The sequence below is a fragment of the Periplaneta americana genome, chromosome 10, assembly GCF_040183065.1.
Source record: "Periplaneta americana isolate PAMFEO1 chromosome 10, P.americana_PAMFEO1_priV1, whole genome shotgun sequence".
NCBI lineage: Eukaryota > Metazoa > Arthropoda > Insecta > Blattodea > Blattidae > Periplaneta > Periplaneta americana.
Genome location: NC_091126.1, coordinates 174,303,898 through 174,326,219, shown reverse-complemented (window position 1 = coordinate 174,326,219; position 22,322 = coordinate 174,303,898). Strand labels below are relative to the sequence as shown.

At 35.6% G+C, this 22,322-nt stretch overlaps 1 protein-coding gene across 5 annotated transcripts in view; it reads left to right on the top strand.

Moving 5' to 3' along the window:
* LOC138708168 (metal cation symporter ZIP14-like) overlaps nucleotides 1-22,322 on the top strand; it is a 241,459-nt gene that overhangs the window by 168,840 nt on the left and 50,297 nt on the right. The window contains exon 1 of one of the 5 annotated variants that reach the window (XM_069838433.1): nucleotides 17,498-17,653. The exons of the other annotated variants lie outside the window; for them this stretch is intronic. The gene's annotated coding sequence lies outside the window, so the exon portion shown is untranslated. Of the gene's footprint in view, nucleotides 1-17,497; nucleotides 17,654-22,322 lie in introns of those variants that run through there. 5 annotated transcript variants of the gene reach the window in all.

Genomic DNA, 22,322 nt, shown 5'->3' with positions numbered 1-22,322 from the left:
TGTCTATTGTTCACGTAATCTCTAATATACAAGATGTGGAAATACTTGAAATTTATAGTTCATACAAACAAAATAGGTATCTGCATGCCGTTATTATTAGAAGGTCATCCAGTCCCTAAGTAGAACATTTTTGAGAATAAATAGAAGAATTTAAATATTATATGGTCGAACACATTATACGGTCGGAAAATTGTATGAAAAAATGTGCATCTATCTACGTATATGATGTATAAGCTTCAAATATTGCCTCATTTCCCATTGCAAAAAATGACACTGCCCATGCTCAGATTCTCGAAGGGAAAGAACTACGATTGTTGCCCAGCACGTTCTTGTATGAGTACATTGTAAAGCTCCTTTCAACATTTGTAGATGCAATGGGGGCATTCTTGAAGTTGCACCAAATCGTTGGAAATTAATCTTATACACACAGAAGCACTTAATACCAGACTGGACTATGTATGTGGTCTAGGAGCTGCACCATTCATCCACAAAAATCTGCTCACATCACGCAATCCTTCCCAAATTAGCTTTTATAGGAATGTGGTTTTTTCAAGAATACAGGCAAAGTGTGTACGAAATTACCTACTTTTATTTCTCATTTCGATAACTGAGTGAAACTTTTTGATGTTCGAGTGTTTGTGCTTATTCATAGCTCCGATAATCTATAGTACTAATAATAAATCTGTAGCCGAAATTTTTCTGGTAATTTTCGATTTTCCAAAAATAATTGGTCCTAACATATATAATTAACCACCCTGAAACCGAAAATCGCATTTTTGAAATTTTTGTTTGTATGTCTGACTGTATGTTTGTTACCTTTTCACGCGATGATGGCTGAACCGATTTATATGAAAATTGGAATATAAATTAAGTTCGTAGTAACTTAGATTTTAGGCTATATGGCATTCAAAATACTTTATTTAAAAGGAGGGTTATAAGGGGGCCTGAATTAAATAAATCGAAATATCTCGCTTATTAGTGATTTTTGTGAAAAATATTACATAACAAACGTTTCTTTAAAAATGATTTCCGATAAGTTTTATTCTTTACAGAAGTTTGATAGGACTGATATTTCATGAGATAAATGAGTTTTAAAATTAAAATAACGCCATCTAAGACGGTGCAATGAATTAAGAAGAAATGACTTCGTCTATAAGGGGCTTTGGACAACAACAATCGAAACAGGGGCATTGGACATCAACAATCGAAAGCTATTAAACATAGCCTACAGAGAATGTTTCTGTGTTTATATGAAGTAGTATCAGAAGCTAAATTAACCGATATGTACAATTAATTATTATTTCACCATTGGAAAGTGTAGTTTCTCTAGAGGGACATATTGCTATAATGTTATTACAGTAACGTCTGAGTAAATCGAGGACAGGTAAGATTAAAATAGCTTCTTATGCACAGAAAATTTGATAGGCTATTTTGTACATTCATTTTCTATTTTTCTTAAAATAACAATTATGTACACTCATTTTAATCTCAGAGAATTAACGAACAACGAGAGTGTATTGATTTAGTATGCAGTAATAGTACGTTAGCTTAGCAATCCATTATTGTGTAATTCAAATTTTAACTATGCTCAATTGAATCGTGTTAAAATACATAAAATATATATGTAATAAATGCAATGTAAAAAAAAAATTGGGTAATGAGCGAAGCAGATTATCTTGCGCTGTTGTAAAAGTTGTTCCCTGGATATAACGTCCTATTTTAATTATGTAATTACTTTATATTTATTTCTAACAGGTGCAGCGGAGCGCACGGGTACGGCTAGTATATTAATAAATTCTATAAAATGACAGAATAATGACGCAAAGGGCATGAAAATGACAAAAATGACGTGAAATAAAAAATAACATAAAAGTATAAAAGCTTAAAATGATAAATACGCATTTCTGTAATGTGGGGGCGTGATAAGGATTTATGTACAAGTAAGCAATATCTGTGAGGCTTCAATTAAAATATGTCATCAAAATCTGGGCCCTGCATATAACAGTCAATCGTTACCCGCATCACGAATCAGACTTTCTGACTTGTTCCACCTGTAAGTAGTTCCTTTTCCTTGTGAATGAATTGTAGCTATGTTTCAATTATAAATTACTTCCGAAACTTTGGGTCTCGCGGTAGCGTAACTTTACACGCCAGAATCTCGCGGGTTCGATTCCTGTTATGGTCATGGATGCAATCCTTCCGGTCTCACGATGGCCTGAAGTTTACTCAGTCTTAGCCTTGTTTTTCTGAACCGACGCATGCGACGTGCGAGGTGCGAGGCCCGCCTCGCACAATCCGGACTGCACGAGAGGTATATAGTGAGTGGTTTCTATGGCTGCGAGATGCGAGGTCTGAGCACCTCGCAGCTGTAGGAACCATTCAATATATCTCATGTAGCTCGGATTTGTGCGTTGCGGGCCTCGCATGTCGCATGCGTCTGTTCACGAAAAACCAAGGCTTAACACAAATGAGTACCAGAGGTATTTTCTTGGTGGTAAAGGTGGCGGATACGCAGGATTCTCATTACTCCTGCCACTAATGCCGATTTGTCTGCACGGGTGGTAGCCTTAACCTCTACCTTGTGTGCCTTCATAGTCTGTAATGGAGATGATTTACATTGTACATTTATTTTAAACGTGATGAAGTCACAAAAGGGAGACTTCTATTTTGTTTAAATCTACACAAACACATAAGCAATACGTCCAAAACTACACTACACACTAGAAATAGAAAACAACAAATCTATAAATTTCTCAGACATCACAATAACAAAAAGAGACAACAGACGTCTGTTTAAAATATACAGGAAACCCACTACCACGGTCACACACATAAACAACACTTCTAATCACCCCACACAACATAAACACACAGCATTTCGATCCATAATACACAGACTCATTAACATTCCTATGAGCCAACAAGACTATAAGGAATATATGCACGCTATCAAATACATAGCACAGGAAAATGGATACAACCCAACATAATAGACAACAACATAAGAAAGACTAAGTCCTCACCTGTGGAGTAACGGTTAGCGCGTCTGGCCGCGGATTCGGTTGGGGCAAGTTACCTGGTTGTGTTTTTTTCCGGAGTTTTCCCTCAACCCAATATGAGCAAATGTTGGGTAACTTTCGGTGCTGGACTCCGGATTCATTTCACCGGCATTATCACCTTCATCTCATTCAGACGCCGCTAAATAACCTTAGATGTTGATAAAGCGTCGCAAAATAACCTACTAAAATAAAAATAAGAAAGACTAAACGCAGACAAGAAAACGCAACACAAACACAAGAACAAAACTAATACGTCACACTAATACAGGGTGTATCTAAATTGGTGTCAAATATTTCGGGGACGTGTTCCTAACACCAAAACATTACAAAAGGTTCATATGAACATTGATCTCAAAATAATTTATTTCAGAGTTACAAGACAAAATTTAATGTTACAAAAATTGCTCGAAGTGGCTTCCTCCTGCTTCATTGTGTCCCCTAAACCTGCGTTACATGCTCTGGCGTACTCTGTTGAAAATTCCTGGAGTGTTTCGTACTTCGTGAAATCCAGTTTGCATACGCTCTCAGAATATCAACATTAAGTACAGGAGTCGCATAAACCAGACGAAGAAATCCATTGGATTCAAATCAGGCGATCGAGCAGGCCATGCAATGAATCCCCTTCGACCAATACATCTTTGGGGAAATCGATCGTTAAAAAATTACGAACTATCAGACTGAAATGAGCTGGAGCAGCATGTTAAAACACATTCGTTGGATGACGTCCAGAAGCACATCATTAATTAAATGATGCAAATCATTTCGTTCTGTTCACTCACAGAATACATTTTCCTCTGATTTCTTTGCTCTACAAAATACAAACAAACAAAAAATCATCAAACAATCAGCGGTTAATGAAGGGACAAATACTTTAATAACTCCCTAACGAATGGTTTTCAGACCCATGTTCTTATGATTTTTTTATTGTTTTTATGTTAGGAACACGTCCCCGAAATATTTGACACCAATTTAGATACATCCTGTATACGAAAACAAGAACACAAGGCCCGTTACACAGTCATCCGTATGCTACGCGCTACGGACTACGGATCCGTAGCAAAATACCTTACATATATGGGAGCTTACACAGTTCTGCGTACTGTACGCATCCGTAGGATCCATACGGACGTCCCGCTACGCGCTACGGACTACCTTGGACAAGTGTGAGCTTACACAGTCATGCGTACTACGCATAGCGTAGCGGCATAATAAGCAGTAAAATTCATGTTTGAAAGCATTATGATTTTGGATACGCAGCTGTTATTAGTCAATTAGATAGAAGACAATGCTTCTGGGATTCTTTTTGTGAATAATACAAAAATAGAGGTATCGGGTAGAAGTTGTGGCGTGATATGTGTGACATTATATTGAAAAATTTTGCAGAAATTGACAATAACACACAATGAAATGCAGGTGAGTGATGAAGATGAGAGAAGACATGGCAGAAGTTCCAGAAAAAAAAAATCTTCCGTTGAGGATAACTTAGTTATGCTATATAAAACCAAAGAGATGAAAGAGGATGAGGCTCGTTCTTTCCTCATTTCAATATTACCAGCTGTTTGGATATTTTTCGGAAGTAGAAACTACATTATTGTATAGAAGTGCTAAACGCAGTCTTGCGAATACAAAACATGAACCATCCCATTTTATTCCGTCCTTCCCATTCACATCACTTACTTAGTCTGTTCATTTGCCATTTTTCGGTGGGCTAATATTAAGAAAAATCGTACATCAAAATACACAAATATCAGTTCACATTGTCACACTGGAAACATTTCCCAAACAGAACAATAGTCTTCCTTGATGTCAATTCTCCCATCTCCATCAACCTCCAACGATACTCTTTCACTCACCGGAATTTACCAAAGCATTATGGGCAACATACTACGGTATATAGTATATACGAAACCTCTTATCTATAAAATAAGTTAAGGAATATTTAATTAAGAGTACCTAGTCAATATAAATGTTTCCTCAGTGTATTTAAAACAGATTTAATCTAAATCAGTGATTCTCAACCGGGAAGGGGGCTGCAGCCCTGAGGGTGACCGACCAACTGGTAGTGGGGTGCAATGAAAAAAATAATGGTGGTAATAATAATAATATAACATAATTTTAAAATTTGTTCTTTGAAACTTTATTATCTGACAATTTTACTTTAAATTAGAACAAGCTAATTAAGATTTTTCTTTTTGAATTGATACCAAATTTCATATTACTACTTTGTATGTTCTACATTCTACTCTACACCTCAGGCCAGGGAGCCGCACTAAAGTAATGTGAGAAAAAAAGGAGCCTCAGAATCAAAAAAGGTTGAGTAACACTACTGCAGTCCACTGCTGTGGAGTAATGGTCAGCACGTCTGCCTATGAAACGAGCTGGCCCGGGTTCAGGTCCTGGTTGGGGTTTTTCCGGGGTTTTCCCTCAACTAATTGAAGCAGAATTGCTAGGTAATTTTCACCGTTGGACCTCGGACTCATTTCGCCGTTATTAACTCACATATCATCATCATCATCCATACACGGTGCAGTGTGCTGTACTTGTACAAGAGCGCGGCAGTTCGGCTACCCAGTCATTCACAAGAATAGAGTGGTAAGCACAATAAGCCTCAGGCTGTAGTGTAAACCTTCGGGTCCCTCCTCCATACAAGAGAAAGGAAAAACATTACAGTACATTATACACAATCTATACCTTAGACTTAGAGGCCCGCACTAAAATAAAGTGAGGAAATGAGAAAGGTTTAGAAACTCCGATCTGTATAGATTATAACAAAAAGTAATTGATGGTTTAGTAATTTGTTATAATGAACAAGAAATAATAAAATGTCGATAATAAATAATTTATTCATTTGAGTATTTTTTATCACCTTATGTTAACAGCAAACCGCTCGGTAGGGCATAATTATGTAGATCTACTTCAAGCTGCATTTATTGTAATTTTTTCAATTTTTTCATCAAACGATTGAATAAACTTGCGAAATTAGTTAAAGGAACTTTCTTTCGGTCTCGCGCAAGTCACTTTGTAGATTTATAAAAGCTTCCTTCAGGATTTTTAGAATTAGTAGCGGGTGAACACAATATTGTCTATTATGCACTCTTTTTAATACAAATAATGTGCAGCCAAAAGCTTTCCTTGAAGCACGCTCATTTTGAAACAAACAAGCCGACTGATATAATTAATCTGCTACGGATTTGCTACGCGTGACTGTGAAAGCAAACTGCCTACGGATCCGTAGTGCGTACTGCGTAGCATACGGACGACTGTGTAACGGGCCTAAGATTGCATCATCTTTTATGAAATTAAAATACAACATTGCATACAGAACACACTACAGAAACATCTAAACACACAGACAAGACACAAAAAAAAAAATACAACTTAACAGATGTATACAAACTATCATGAATTAGTTGCAACAACTTCTACGTTGGACAGACTGGAAGATCATTTAAAACACGTGACAAAGAACATAACACAGCCATAGCCAAACCACACAACAATTCAACCTATACAGAACACATGACAAACCCCAATCACAACTACAGCAATAGAGACACGGACATGAAAATGCTACACATATCGTCGGCTAAGCATAAAAACCTCGTATCTCAATTATTTAAAAATGTTTTCCTTTTGGCTTCGTCGGGTAACAATGAAAATCCCTTATCTTCATTTTTCAAAAATGTTTTTTTTTTTACTTAATCGGAAGATAACCTCGTAACTCATCCGTAATAATGTCGGCTAAGTATGAAAACCTCGTATCTCAATTTTTTTAAATGTTTTTATTTTGGCTTCGTCGGGTAACAATGAAAACCTCTTATCTCAATTTTTCAGAATTGTTTTTTTTTTACTTACTCGGAAGATAACCTCGTAACTCATCCGTAAAAATGTAGGAACAACTATTTCTGTATTGTGCTTCACTTCACTGGCAAAATATGAAACCTCGTATGTTGTGACGTAGTCATGTTTAGTGTGAAAACCACATACGTGAGAGCTATCTCAACAGGGATTTTTGCGAACACTTTCTACTTCTCAAAGAAGATATTGTGGCTGGATGTAACTTCAAGTAAGTACAGGGGCATCATTTTATTTTTACTTCAATTTTTATTGTAACTGAGTTTTTTAATGTACTTCACTCCCACCCCCCTCTACTAGTAAACTTCCAACCGTTCTCCACACAGAACCAAGCGTATACAGTCAGTCGTCTTACGGTCATAGTAAACACAAACAGTAATGAGTTAGTGAGTATAGTACGATCCAGAAATATGTTCGCTTTCAATATTGAATCATGTTCTCGTACAGGTCCTGTCGTCCGTTTGCCTATAGGTTTGTTCACAATAAACCGGAAATGGAAACGAGAACGAGAACGGAAATAATGTTAAAATAAATGTATTTCATTGTGAGCATTCACAATAGTTAATTGTGAATACTCACATTTAAATATATTTATTTTAACAATATTTCCGTTCTCGTTCATGTTGTCGTTTCCGTTCCCGGTTTATTGTGAACCAGCCTTTAGTTGCATCCCGGTTTCCCCCATCCGCTTATGCTCGCCCTTCTGTAAAGGCTAGTGGCTGGACTGTCGTAGCTTTCTGAAAACATTAATTTCTGTTGCGAATTGGACGTCTTCGTAATATTACACAACTGTTTAAAATAACTTAAATAAAAGGGCCTCGTTAAATAATTAACTGTCACGTGATTTTTCCCTTTTCTACGACCCTGCGACAAAACCACTTGGACGGACAGTAGAGAGCATGTCTGAGTAATTTTATCTTTTCAGATCGGGCAGAAGTGAAGATGTAATTTACAATACGTAAGGTATTCTTTTATAGAGTAGGTACAGAATTATTTCAACATGAGTTACCAGTACGAAGGACGAAACTGGTAATTGGAATTAGGTACAATAGACTATAGTACGATAATATGAAGAAAAAAAAAAAAGAAAGAACTGAAGCCTGTATCGAAATGAACGGCCACCATTTTCAAAAATGTGTTTAAACATCCATATTATGACTTTTTTTTTCAATTTAACATCATTCTTTATATTGTACGCTAATGTGTTGTAGACTATACAATGTACACTGCATAATGAATACGTCGGAATGGATAGCTCAGTTCGTGAGTAAAAATACTTATTGTTAATACAGTATTATATTTTGATTAAAGAAAAACGTAATGAAAATTATCAAACTCAAAATCCAAAGTGTTCTACAAATACCTTCCTTTTGACTGCCCACGAAACTGGTATTACAGACACCCGTAGGTTCCTTGAGAAGGTGCATAGACAGATGGAGTGAGACTCAATACATAGTTGTATTGAAAAAGAAAAAATAATAATAAAGACAGAGAAGTATACTCTCCAGCAAGCTACATAGAAGCATGTCGCACAGCATGGTTAAAACCAAAATCCTATAAAATTTAATAAGTTGATCATACATTATACAAAAGCATAGGAATCTGTCACTTATATAATCTATCCGTTCTTATTAGGAAAAGGAATATTTAGTTGTTGCTTATATCTGTTGCATTCAGTACAGCCAGGATGGTAATTTGAAGATCTGGCTACACTTTTAAGATAAATACATGGATATTCCAAAAATAATAAATAAACCCCCCAAAAACGTGAAAGTAGCCTACATCATTTGTATGAAGAAAAACTCCCACTTCTGGCGTCGAAGTATTGTCACATAAAAGAAATTAAGCAAATATTGCCAGAAGATATTTATAGGTTAATATGATGAGCAACTTCACTACTTTCATGGATCTCGTAATAAATGCGTTGGTGGTAATTGTCCATATGTGAGGAAAATTGAGGACTTCTATGTAAAACGGGCACTTAAAGGAACTGGGTAGTGATGCCTGTTCGATTAAAAAATGTCGGTACAAAAGTTTAGTTCAATATTTCTAGGCTTTTAGTGCTCAGAGTAAAATAACAATTTCCGTGCTTATACAGGGACATCATTTTATTTTTACTTCAATTTTTATTGTACCTGAGTTTTTGAATGTACTTCACTCTCACCCCTTCTACTAAGGAAGTTCCAACTCCACACAGAACCAAGACCGCAGATAGTAAGCAGTACTCAGTTACTGAGTATAGTACGTTCCAGAAATATGTTCGCGTTTTCCAGTGACGAAAGAGCTTTCAATATTGAATCATATTTTCGCACAGGTACTGTCCGTTTGCCTACGTCGCATCCCGATTTCCCCCACCTGCTTCTGCTTGTCCCTCTGTAATAGCTGGGCTGTCTTAGCTCTTTTCTGAAAACATTAATTTCTCTTAGGAATTGGAAGTTTACGTAATATTATACAGCTGTTTAATTTAACTTAAATAAAAGGGCCTCGTTAAGTAATTAATTGTCACGTGATTTCCTCCCTTTCTACAATCCTGCGGCATAACCACTTGGACGGAAAGTAGATAGCATGTCTGAGTAATTTTATATTTACGGGTCGGGCAGAAGTGAAGACTGAATTTACAGTACGTAGAGTAGGTACAGAATTATTTCAACATGAGTTACTAGTACGAAGGACGAAACTGGCAATTGGAATTAGATGCAGTAGTCTGTAGTGCGATAATATGCACAAAAGAACTGAAGCCTGTATCGAAATGAACGGCCACCATTTTCAAAATTGTGCTTAAATATTCATATTATGATTATTTTTCAATTTAACTTCTTTCTCTATATTGTACGCTAATGTGCTGTAGACAGTATAATATACACTGCATAATGAATACGTTCGCATGGATAACTCACTTCGTGAGTAAAAACACTTATTCTTAACACAGTACTGTACTTTGATTAAAGAAAAACCTAATGAAAATTATCAAACTCAAAATCGCGATATTTCCTAGTTTACGTAACTGGATGAACTACTTTTCTTCCTTCCTATTACCTAGTAGAGTGATTTGTGTTTTACGCCAGTATCATCGAACTCCAGTCTTGGACGGGGGAGCAAGCGGTGTTTCCGGTTCTCTAAAAGTATAGACAGGTTAATATTAAAAATGTTATTAAAAATAAAAAAGATCTCCCTGTACAATCAATCATTCTGAATTCAGTGGTGTAAGAGACAACTAATTAGTTTCGTATCCAAGTGCAAAAGAAAGGTTGTAACTGATAACCTGTTTTCCCACTTTAAGTGTACCTCATTCTTCAGGTACACACTACTTGCTACAATTTTCACTCATATACCTTGTATTTTTTTTAATTATCTAGTAATGTATACTGTAAATTCTAAAGCAAAATTTCATTCAATATTTCACCCCTAGTGAAATAGAAAAATATTGAACTTTGTTTAACATTTTTTTTATATTTTTTTCAATGCATATATTTTTTTTCTCGTGTTATATGTGTGATATTCTTAAACTCGTAGGTGTACTAAGTAGAACACAGACTGCAAAATCACTATAAAAATTTTATGTAAATTGATTAAGTAGTTTCAGAGAAAAATGCACTTAAGTTTGAAAAATGTCAACTTATGGAAAACTACATTTAAAAAAAAGAAGGATGAATGAATTACATGCACCGTCAAATTTCAAGAAGCTATTTAAAGGGCTAATCTGCGGAACTACCACCCACACAATATTTATATTGTTTTAAAGAGCAAGTTTTGTACTTTTTTAAAACACAAAATAAAAAATCGGATTTTTGAATCCTAATCACTACCTGGTTCCCTTAACCTCATGCACCCTTTTTAAGCAGAAGTCTGTATTAGATTCTCCTCTCTATGAGGTATAATGCATAAAAATTTTTGATTGGATATCTTCAACAGTAATGGTGGTACGTTTGTTTATACTTGTGCGAGAGTACCGGTCTAGTAGTCAGTAGTGTATAGACACGTTGCAGCACACGTTACAGTACACAGGTTACGTGTACTGACATCTCTGTCTTAGGCTGGTATTCATAGTCGACACTTTATATCACCAATTTGAAAAGTGACACTTTTGACGAAAGTGGCTCTTTCATATTAGTGGTATTCATAGACGATTGAAGAAGTGCATTCACAAAGTGTCACTTTGCACCAGCAAAGTGTAGAGTTACAATTTGGTTGGTAACAGAAGTCCCACAATGCCTTTCAAAACAAGTGAACAAACAATAACAAATTAATGACGTATAACCTACAATTACAATGCTTGTGATTTGAATTGGGAGCCTAATTGATCGCGCGAGAAAGAAAATATATATTTAAAGTTGTTTTATTTCAGTTTATAGCTTTTGGTGACGATAGTTTAAACTATTTCAGTCAGTTCAGATATATAACATTTTTATTAAATAGTTAGTGATACTGCTGGTGAAATTAGGTTAGGTTTTGTACAGTACATAGCTGATCCATTAATTTATATAGTTAGATTAGGTACTGTACATATCTTTTTCATTGATTTATGTCGCTAAGTTTAATTTTGTATGTATCCGTTCCACTGATTTATATAGTTCGGTTAGATTTTGTACATATCTTCTATTAGTTTACATAGTTAGATTAAGTTGGATTGAGTAGGTTAAGTATATATAATTAAATTTATATCGTTAAGTTAGGTTTTATACGTATCTCCTTGATTGATATATCGTGTTATTTCCTTTATTTTCATTTTTGCCTTTTTCGTGAATAGTGAATAGAAGTAAAAAAAAGAATGAAATAAACACATTACTACTGCTATTATTATTATTATTATTATTATTATTATTATTATTATTATTATTATTATTATTACTATTATCATTTTCTCTCTCTCTCGTTTCCATTATTGCCTGCTCATCAGGAATATTTTGAATACCAAATGTTTCTACAATGCATAACAAAATAGGCCTAATAGTATGAGATCTCTTTTCATGGTGAGGTTATGACTGCACATGAACTAGAGACAGTAGATGTATTGCTTACATGCGTGAAAAAATATATATGATTATATCAACATCAAGACAAATCTTATCTCAAAATACAGGTACCGGTAGTCAACAAAAATCAAAATCATTTTAAACCCAATATAATTATGGAATCTGCTTAGAAGGCAGCACATGAGGCTCTCAATGCTAATTTAAGATAGTTATGCCTACATTAGATTGAAGTTAGTTTAATATTATTTAAGTTAAAAAATTCGTTTCAGTAATAAAAAATAGGTTATATAGGCATATCTACCTACATATCACTTCATCGAATTGAGGTTATAAATATACGAATGTTACTACAGAAATATCTGAACTATAATATTATATATATATTATAAGGTATGGTACATATCTGTAGCGTAGAATTTTAATGCAGTCAATAACTGTATTATTGGAGGCACTGGCAAACCTCTATTATTCGTTTTTATCAACCAGTCATCGAAAATATAAGCAATCTCAATAAGTTTCTTTATCAGATTGGAACCGTTTTTTACATTCTATAACATTATAAAATTCCACGGGATTGTCTTTAGGCCTATCTCTAATGTAGCGCTTTAGTACATTGTCCACTAATTGTGCCATCTTTCCGCACGTTCTAATAATCGACAACTTCCAAGACGTCCGCCATTTTTCTACAAAGTGACACTTTCGGCTCAAAGTGTGGTCGGAACTACACTTTCATCCAAAGTGTTCCTTTGCACCAAAGTGCCGACTGTGCAACGGAAAAGTGATACTTTGCATCTTCCGAAGGACACTTTAATCGAAAGTGTCGACTGTGAATACCAGCCTTAATGTCCATGTGTTCAATGATGATACCAGCTATTGCTATTGTTCTATGCAAACAGAGGGCAAAAAAATCCCAACTCTGTTGTGTCTTTTCTTGATGCCCTTAAGAAAGAATTGGAAAAGTATAAATATGTATCCTCTGTGATCTTTCTTTCTGATGCAGCAGGAGGACAAAACAGAAAACAAACAGTAACGCAATTTTCTGCCTGATTGCCAAGACACTGAATGTGACCGTTACTCTTTATTCCTTGTCAGAGGTCACTCGTTTTGCCAGTGCGATATATACTTTGACTTGATAAGGAAAACGATAAAAAAAATAAAGAAGTAATTATTTGCAAAACCCTTTCTGACTGCAGTGGCGTTGTGTCGTAATAAGCCATCAGATTTTGAAGTAGAAATCACATGAGATAAGACATTGAATTGTAATTATTTTCCTCTTTCTTGCATTGGTTTACTATTCGTAACGAAACTACCCGTGTAATGTGTAGGCCTACTATTCAAATTTTCTCTTCGTCTTTTCGGCAATCCTCATTTCCCTATTTAGGGAAAGTATATTTAATAATAATAATAATAATAATAATAATAATAATAATAATAAAATGGATACGAAAATTATAAAAGAATGGGATACGTTTTTGAAGCCACTGTTTTACGAAAAACCAATAGGAAAAAAGACATTCAGTCTTATGAAATGTGATGCTAAAATACCAACCAAACGGTGATGTCCTTTGCTCTGCAAACTACGAATATTTTTATATATTTCACATTTTGAAGCATGGAATCACTGAATTTAAAAATCCACATCTTGAACAAATGCTTCACACTAAAGTAGATCTACCTAAGATTCGTGATAACAGAAATTTGTTTAGGTTTCTATCTGAGAAGGATGCAACATTTCTTCAATTTATTTATTTATTTATTTATTTATTTATTTATTTATTTATCTATCTATCTATCTATCTATCTATCTATCTATCTATCTATCTATCTATCTATCTATCTATCTATCTATCTATCTATCTATCTATCTATCTATCTATCTATCTATCTATCTGTCTGTCTGTCTATCTGTCTGTCTGTCTGTCTGTCTGTCTGTCTGTCTGTCTGTCTGTCTGTCTGTCTGTCTGTCTGTCTATTTATTTATTTATTTATTTATTTATTTATTTATTTATTTATTTTGCTAATAATTATAACATAACATATATTATATACAGAAAAGGCTTTAGCTCGCCCCTGAAAGAGGAGAACTCATGCTCAGGGGCGGATTCCTGAATTGAAATTAATAAGTATACAATACAATTTGTCTTATGTCTACTATGCAATTATAGTATATAAATTTAAATTTACAATTTTTCAATTTTTATAAAATCCATACGTAACTTTTTAAATTTAATACTAGAACTATTAGAATTGACAAGATTAGGATATTTAAATATAAATTTGTTATATGTTCTTGGGCCTAAATTAATACTATGATTAAATACTGTAACAGTGTTGCATTTTGGTTCAAACAATCTTAAAGAATTCATATCTTTTGTTTCATAACTATGAGAATGTTTCTAGGAATAAACATGTTGAACTTAGTGAAGAACAATAATCACATTCGTAAGTATAGACGCTAGCTTCCTTAATTTTCGTAAGAATGCTGGCATTATTTTCATTATTATAATCACAATATGTTATTTTATTTTTGTGCAATGGCCACAGATACTGTATGGTGCATTAATATAAATATTTAATATTAATACTCTCAGAACTCTAGTTTCACAATAATATCAATATTTACATTTGCAATATGTATCACATAATGAATAGGTGAAACAATCAGTGGCTATGCAGTACAAAGTGTTCAGTTACGAGAGAAATCTTTTTTCCTAGGGTCGACACCCGCTTAAATAGCAACAAAATTATATCGGATTTTATACTTTCATTGAAACTGTAATTGTAAGTAATGAAACCTTGTAGTTTTTTACCTTACGTATTATAATTAGTTTTGAAAATTCTGTAAGTTTAAAGGACAAAATTAAAATATTAACACCACATTATTTCATTGAGGAAACCCAGTTAAACACTCTGTTATACGCAGATGACCAGAAATTAGCAGACTCTGAAGATAACATACGAAGGACAGTTTACAAATTATGGTTCATTCCAAATGAATAAACTGTATTGTAATAATGTCTACAGAAAAAATAAAATAAAATTTTGAATTTTATGGGATCCAACTCATTCGGAAATAAAATTGTAATAAACAATGAAATAATAGAACAAGAAACTCCCTTTGACTGGCTTAGTTGCAACATCTCCCACATCCAGGGTTGCCAGATTCTGTCATCAGGAACCCAGGACAGGTGATGATACTGCCTTCCTACCTTAACCTGACTATACATTTCAATTAATTCAATTTGCAATACAGCTACTGATTTTATTAATTTTATGTATTTCAACTAATTATACAGAGCCTAAACTTTTAAATTTGTTACATTTTTTACTAGATTATGAAATTTTCTTTGAATTATTGATAAAATCTAGAAAAATAATGTCATATTATATCCTGTTATATTCAGTAGACATGCACCATACAGTGTTTAAATCTTGCCTATAATAAATTAATTTTCAAAGAGACTAAGAACAGAGATACTGTATAATACCTAATGCATACCATAGTATTATCGTTTTTATTTCAATGCAAGTGGATAGAATACGCTAGGTGGCATTGACGACGACATTGGACAAAGGTATGGGCAGTATCTTGAAGATATGAAGAAGAAACTTTAAAAATTATTTATATAAATGAGATAAAATTATATTTACTTTATCATTTTCTTTTTTTTCTATTTTTTTAACATTCAGGGATATATAACTCAATCCAGGACACAGGACACACCATTAAAATCCAGAACAATCCTGGGAAATTCAGGACGTCTGGCAACCCTGCTCACATTACTTATAGAGACAAAGAAAATAAATTGGAAAAATTACTTCAGCTCTTAGGAACAATGGGAATAACATTGCTTAGAAAAGTTAGATCAGATACGGTATTAAAATTTTACAAAACATTAGCTTTACCAGCATTTTTGTATGGATCTGAAACCTGGACGCTGACAACAGCTCGGTTAAGAAGAACTGAAGTCGCTGGACCCTTAGCTGGACACACACTTTCTGATCACAAAAGAAATTAAGGAATTTGGCAAACATTCAATGTAGAAAATACAGAGACATCATTTTATTTTTACTTCAATTTTTATTGTACCTGAGTTTTTGAATGTACTTCACTCCCACCCCTTCTACTAATGAAGTTCAACCGTCCTCCACACAGATCCAAGACCGTATATACAGTCATAGTAGCCTTACGGTCATAGTTCCAAAAATATGTTCGCGTTTTCCAGTGACGAAAGAACTTTCAATATTGAATAATTTTCGCACAGGTACTGTCGTCCATTTGCCTACGTCGTATCCCGGTTTCCCCCACCAGCTTTTATTCGCCAGCTAGTGGCTGGGCTGAATTAGCTCTTTTCTGAGAACATTAATTTCTGATAGGAATTGGACGTCTACGTAATATTATACAACTGTTTAAAATAACTTAAATAAAAGGGCCTCGTTAAGTACTTAACTGTCACGTGATTTTCTCCCTTTCTACGGCCCTACGACATAACCACTTGGACGGACAGTAGATAGTATGTCTGAGTAATTTTATCTTTCCGGATCGGTCAGAGGTGAAGATTGAATTTACAGTACATAAGGTACTCTTTTATAGAGTAGGTACAGAATTATTTCAACATTAGTTACTAGTACGAAGAACGAAAATGGTAATTGGGATTAGGTACAATAGTCATTAGTGCGATTATTTGCACATTAGAACTGAAGCCTATATCGAAATGAACGGCCACCATTTTCAAAAAGTGTTTAAATATCCATATTATGATTATTTTTGAATTTAACTTCATTCTCTATAGTGTACGCTAATGTGCTCTAGACAGTATAATATACACTGCATAATGAATACGTCCACATGGACAGCTCAGTTCGTGAGTAAAAACACTCATTTTTAATACTGTACTGTATTTTAATTAAACAAAAACCTAATGAAAATTATCAAACTCAAAAGCGCGATATTTCCTAGTTTACGTAAATGGATGAACTACTTTTCTTCCCTCCTATACCTAGTAAAGTGGTTTGTTTGTATATTACGCCAGTATCATCGTACTCCAGTCGTGGAAGGGAGCAGCAAACGGCGTTGATCCAGAGGTATAGGCAAGTTAATATTAAAAATGTTATTAAAAATAAAATGATGTCCCTGTATATGAAACAAAGTTAAAACATATAGAACAAATTAGTTTGAACATATAGAAATAGTGCCTCCACACAGGATCCCAAACAGGATACTTAACTACAAGCCAACAGGCTGACGATTCAGAGGACCTCCCAATATGCGTTGGAAGGACCAACCAACGCTTCAAATTCCTGAAGACAGAACAGGCCAATCGCCAATCGGTTTAATTCACGGAGAAATTTGTGATGAACAAAATAATGAACTTAAATTGCACATATTGAAGTTTGTTACTTTGTATGTATTACTAGACCTTATAGAAATAGTTTGAAAACCACCCGCACCCAGTGACGCCGATCGGTGCCACAGCACGTGGCGAGCTCAGGGTCACGAGTGAAGCACATGCAGCTCCGACTTGCTGAGCAGTGAGAAACTAACTGAGTGACGTTTCCTTCGCCTCAGTTGGCAATTGACATGGCTCTCTGACACCATGCCGCTCTCACAAGGTACAGTACGTGCGTCTGTGCCTGTGCCTGTGCGTGTGAATTGTGCGTAAGTTACTCAGTGCTCTTCCAGTACCGGCAATGAAGTCCTCACTCTCGTACACGTCTTGCATAATAGAAGTTGACTGTACTGACACTCCAGTACATTAGGCTGTGGTATGTCACCAGTTAAACGTTGCGATTAGTCTACTACTAATTTTATTTTAAGCTTCTCCCACTCGATTTCTTTACGTCTTTTACATTATTTCTTTCCTTTTCTGTTCGTTATTTCTTCCTCCCATGTTTTTTTTTTTTTCATTAAATCATATTCACTTCTCTTTCTTTCACCCACCCTTTTATTTCAGCTCGCTTGTTTTTTTCTTTGGGGGGGGGGGGAACAGTAACTAAATCACATATCATTAATCCTTCTATGGATTATATTTTTTTTTCACATGATAGTAAGATTATAAAAATTAAGCCCGATTTTTTTTTTAATTTGTAGTCGCTATAATCCCGAAAATACTAAGTATATGATTATGTCACGTGACCAGAATATTGTACGAAATGGAACTATAAAAATTGGAGATTTATCCTTCGAAGAGGTGGAAAAATTCAAATATCTTGGAGCAACAGTAACAAATATAAATGACACTCGGGAGGAAATTAAACGCAGAATAAATGTGGGAAATGCCTGTTATTATTCGTTTGAGAAGCTTTTGTCATCTAGTCTTCAGTCAAAAAATCTGAAAGTTAGAATTTATAAAACAGTTATATTACCAGTTGTTCTGTATGGTTGTGAAACTTGGACTCTCACTTTGAGAGAGGAACAGAGATTAAGGGTGTTTGAGAATAAGGTTCTTAGCAAAATATTTTGGGCTGAGAGGGATGAAGTTACAGGAGAATGGAGAAAGTTACACAACACAGAGCTGCACGCAATGTATACTTCACCTGACATAATTAGGACCATAAAATCCAGACGTTTGAGATGGGCAGGGCATGTAGCACGTATGAGCGAATCCAGAAATGCATATAGAGTGTTAGTTGGGAGGCCGGAGGGCAAAAGACCTTTGGGAAGGCCGAGACATAGATGGGAAGATAATATTAAAATGGATTTGAGGGAGGTAGGATATGAAAGTAGGGACTGGATTAATCTTGCTCAGGATAGGGACCAATGGTGGGCTTATGTGAGGGCGGCAATGAACCTCCGGGTTCCTTAAAAGTCAGTAAGTAAGTCGCTATAATTTATTTACTGTTATTTATGAAACTAGTGGGTTAAATGCATTATTATTGCTCGTATATATACCATAATAACGAAGCGTTATTTGGTATTGACAGCTGGAAAGTCATAGGTTTTCTGTTTTGTGCTCGTAGCGCAGTTACTGATTTTAGACTGTCAGTTCTTTTTTTAATTTGGCTTAACTGTTAATGACCTAAAAGAAATAGTGTTGTAAATTTTGCATGACTTACTATATCTATCATCTGACACATAATTCTGCCCTATTTCCCGTTAATTATTCCTTCCAATGCATCCTTCAGAAGGCATTTTCTTCTCAACCAGTGTCCCAACCAATTTCCTTCCCTCTTCCTGATCAGTTTCAATATCATTCTTTCTTCGCCCACTCTTTTCAGCACAGTTTCATGTCTTATTCTATCTGTCCATTTCACACGCGCCATCCTTCTTTATATACACATTTCAAAGGCTTCTAGTCGCTTCTCTTCATTTCGTTTTCACATTAACGTTAAATACGACTAAATCCTAGAGTAAAGAGGAAAGTGGTTTTCTTTGTGAATATGTATGCAATAATAGCAAATATACCGATATTTTTACCACAGATTTTCCAAAAAAAGATGTTTTGCATTGAAATAATTCACTTTTGCGAGAGAAAAAAAAAAACAAAATAATCCCAATAATCAGGTTTTCTTTGTGTTGAGAAAAGCGTCCATTCTTTCTTAGAAGGTGGAACTGAAAACAGACATCACAGCCTCACCCCTTCTACCAAACATTCTCAACACCAGGTACTAGATTAGAGGCGGTGCGACATAATGGAATTCGGTATTAGTTGTGAAAGTGGGTTCAGTCACTGTAATTTAGAGCGCATAACAAAATGAAAACGTTTGTGAATGGATACCGTGTGATTGTGGTCTGAGTCGAATCCGTAGGCTATTAATGTAGCCTACACTGTACAGCTTAGGACAGAAAAACTTGATGAAATGTGAACTAGCATCATCATCGGCTTCAAGGATTTGGACCATGTTGGTGTGTTCCGACTCCATTCAAAAGCTGGTCATTGCATCGTCCTCTAAGGCGTCCGATTTGTCTGCGACTCTTACACAGAGGAGTTTTAGTAGTATGGGGTCTTGAGCACAGGATCTCCAAAGCAGAGAGGATAGTAGGCCTATGTTTTTATTTAAATTTACTGGACAGTATATCACAATAAGTGAATAAGTGTTGAAAGCGTCCGTCATTGCCTTGATCACCAACTCAAGTCTTCTGACGACGTTGGAAATATAACACTTTCTGTGCTTGATCTCGACCATCACTTGCAGCAGCAGAAATTAGTGCTACTAGTTGTTCCGGAGTATTTACAAGGTTCTGATACACAAGAACCTTCATATCCTACCTCCCTCAAATCCATTTTAATATTATATTCCCATCTATGTCTCGGCCTTCCCAAAGGTCTTTTGCCCTCCGGCCTCCCAACTAACACTCTATATGCATTTCTGGATTCGCCCATACGTGCTACATGTCCTGCCCATCTCAAACGTCTGGATTTTATGGTCCTAATTATGTCAGGTGAAGTATACATTGCGTGCAGCTCTGTTTTGTGTAACTTTCTCCTTTCTCCTGTAACTTCATCCCTCCCAGCCCGAAATATTTTCCTAAGAACCTTATTCTCAAACACCCTTAATCTCTGTTCCTCTCTCAAAGTGAGAGTCCAAGTTTCACAACCATACAGAACAACCGGTAATATAACTGTTTTATAAATTCTAACTTTCAGATTTTTTGACAGAAGACTAGATGACAAAAGCTTCTCAACCGAATAATAACAGGCATTTCCCACATTTATTCTGCGTTTAATTTCCTCCCGAGTGTCATTTATATTTGTTACTGTTGCTCCAAGATATTTCATACAAACCTTGATTAATGGAAAAGCAAGTCCAGGACACACCCTTCAAGACGAGTAGTACAACATGAAATTTGAGCAGTCAGCTGATAAACTGCAGAGCACCATGTCTTACCACTGTGAAAAAGTGAAATTGAACTGTAGATGCTCTGTAGGCTGCCTAATTTTCAGGTGAATTGACGAAAATTTGACATTGCATAGTGCCGACATGTTCCAGTACTTAAAACAATTGCCTAGACCCAACTAATCATCCCTAAAAGAAGTGCACTTATTTCTGAAACACCCTATATATGGCGCACAATGGGCTAGTGTGAACCTAGAGTAAGTGGGTGGATCCATTCCGGGTCCGACCTAGTCCCCATGTGCTTCCGTAAAGACCACATAATATGAACTTCAGCTTTGCCCTTCCATTTCCATGCGTTAATACCGGAGTCCTTTCCCAGCAGGTAAAGAGCGAACTTCCCTCGTTTAGTTATTGCTTTCAGAAATGCATAAATTTCTGAATCACACCGCCTCTTACGTATATTTGACATGCACGATAGCATAGTATGTAAAGGCTGTCACTTTTGTATAACCGTAAAATCAATACAAGATCATTTAGAAACTGAGATTGTCAAACAGCTGATTGAGGGTTAGTTACTTGACACGACCCTCGATTTAGTATCATGTATAAAAATGTTTGATAATACGATGCTAATAAATATGGATTTGTTTTCGTAGAGGTACGGTCACACATCGCTACTTTTGCAGCGCAACGTTTGTACTGCAGCTGCAAAAGTTGCGTGTCGTGTTCACACGTAAGCCAAAAGTAGCGCGCTGCACGCTACTTTTCGTGCTGCGCAACCCGAGTGCTGCAAAAGTTGCAACTGGAGTTGCGAGTCTGTTCACACACAAGGCGCTACTTTTGCAGCTGTAGTCATGCTGCAGGTTTCCATCTCCGTGTTGACTTCTCAATATACATTTTGTGGTTATGTTCGCATTATTAAGAAACTCATGCGAAAGCTTCCTTATCTATTATTTGCTTTTCTGTCGTATCTAGTATTCAGAAATTGACATTATTTTTACTATAAAGCTTTTAAAAACGCCTATATACTTAAATGATAACCAACAGTATATTCACGTAATCAATGTTGGCAACCCTCCTGTTTGGAAGTACGCTGCGGAAAATTTAAAAAATGAATTATATCGTCAGCAATTATGCTCAGACTGTGTTGTGTATTTAATAACTGTTACAAATAATTTATTTTCATCACATTTAACATTAAAATATATCCAAACAATAAAAGTATCATTGGCACATTTGGGTGGTAACACTGGTTGCAACCGCAGCAAAAGTTTCAACAAAACCGATATCAAAAATGCTGCGGCTGCAACCCTGAGAACCCTGTTCACACGTCGCTACTTTTAAGCTGCGCGCAGCATGGAAAAGTAGCGGGCAGCAGGTTCGGCAGCCGCTACTTTTCGGGTTGCACCGTTGTTTACACGTCGCAGTACGAGAGTTGCGTCCACACCTGTGGAGTAACGGTCAGCGCGTCTGCCCGCGAAACCAGGTGGCCCGGGTTCGATTCCCGGTCGGGGCAAGTTACCTGGTTGAGGTTTTTCCGGGGTTTTCCCTCAACCCAATAAGAGCAAATGCTGGGTAACTTTCGGTGCTGGACCCCGGACTCATTTCACCGGCATTATCACCTTCATCTCATTCAGACGCTAAATAACCAAAGATG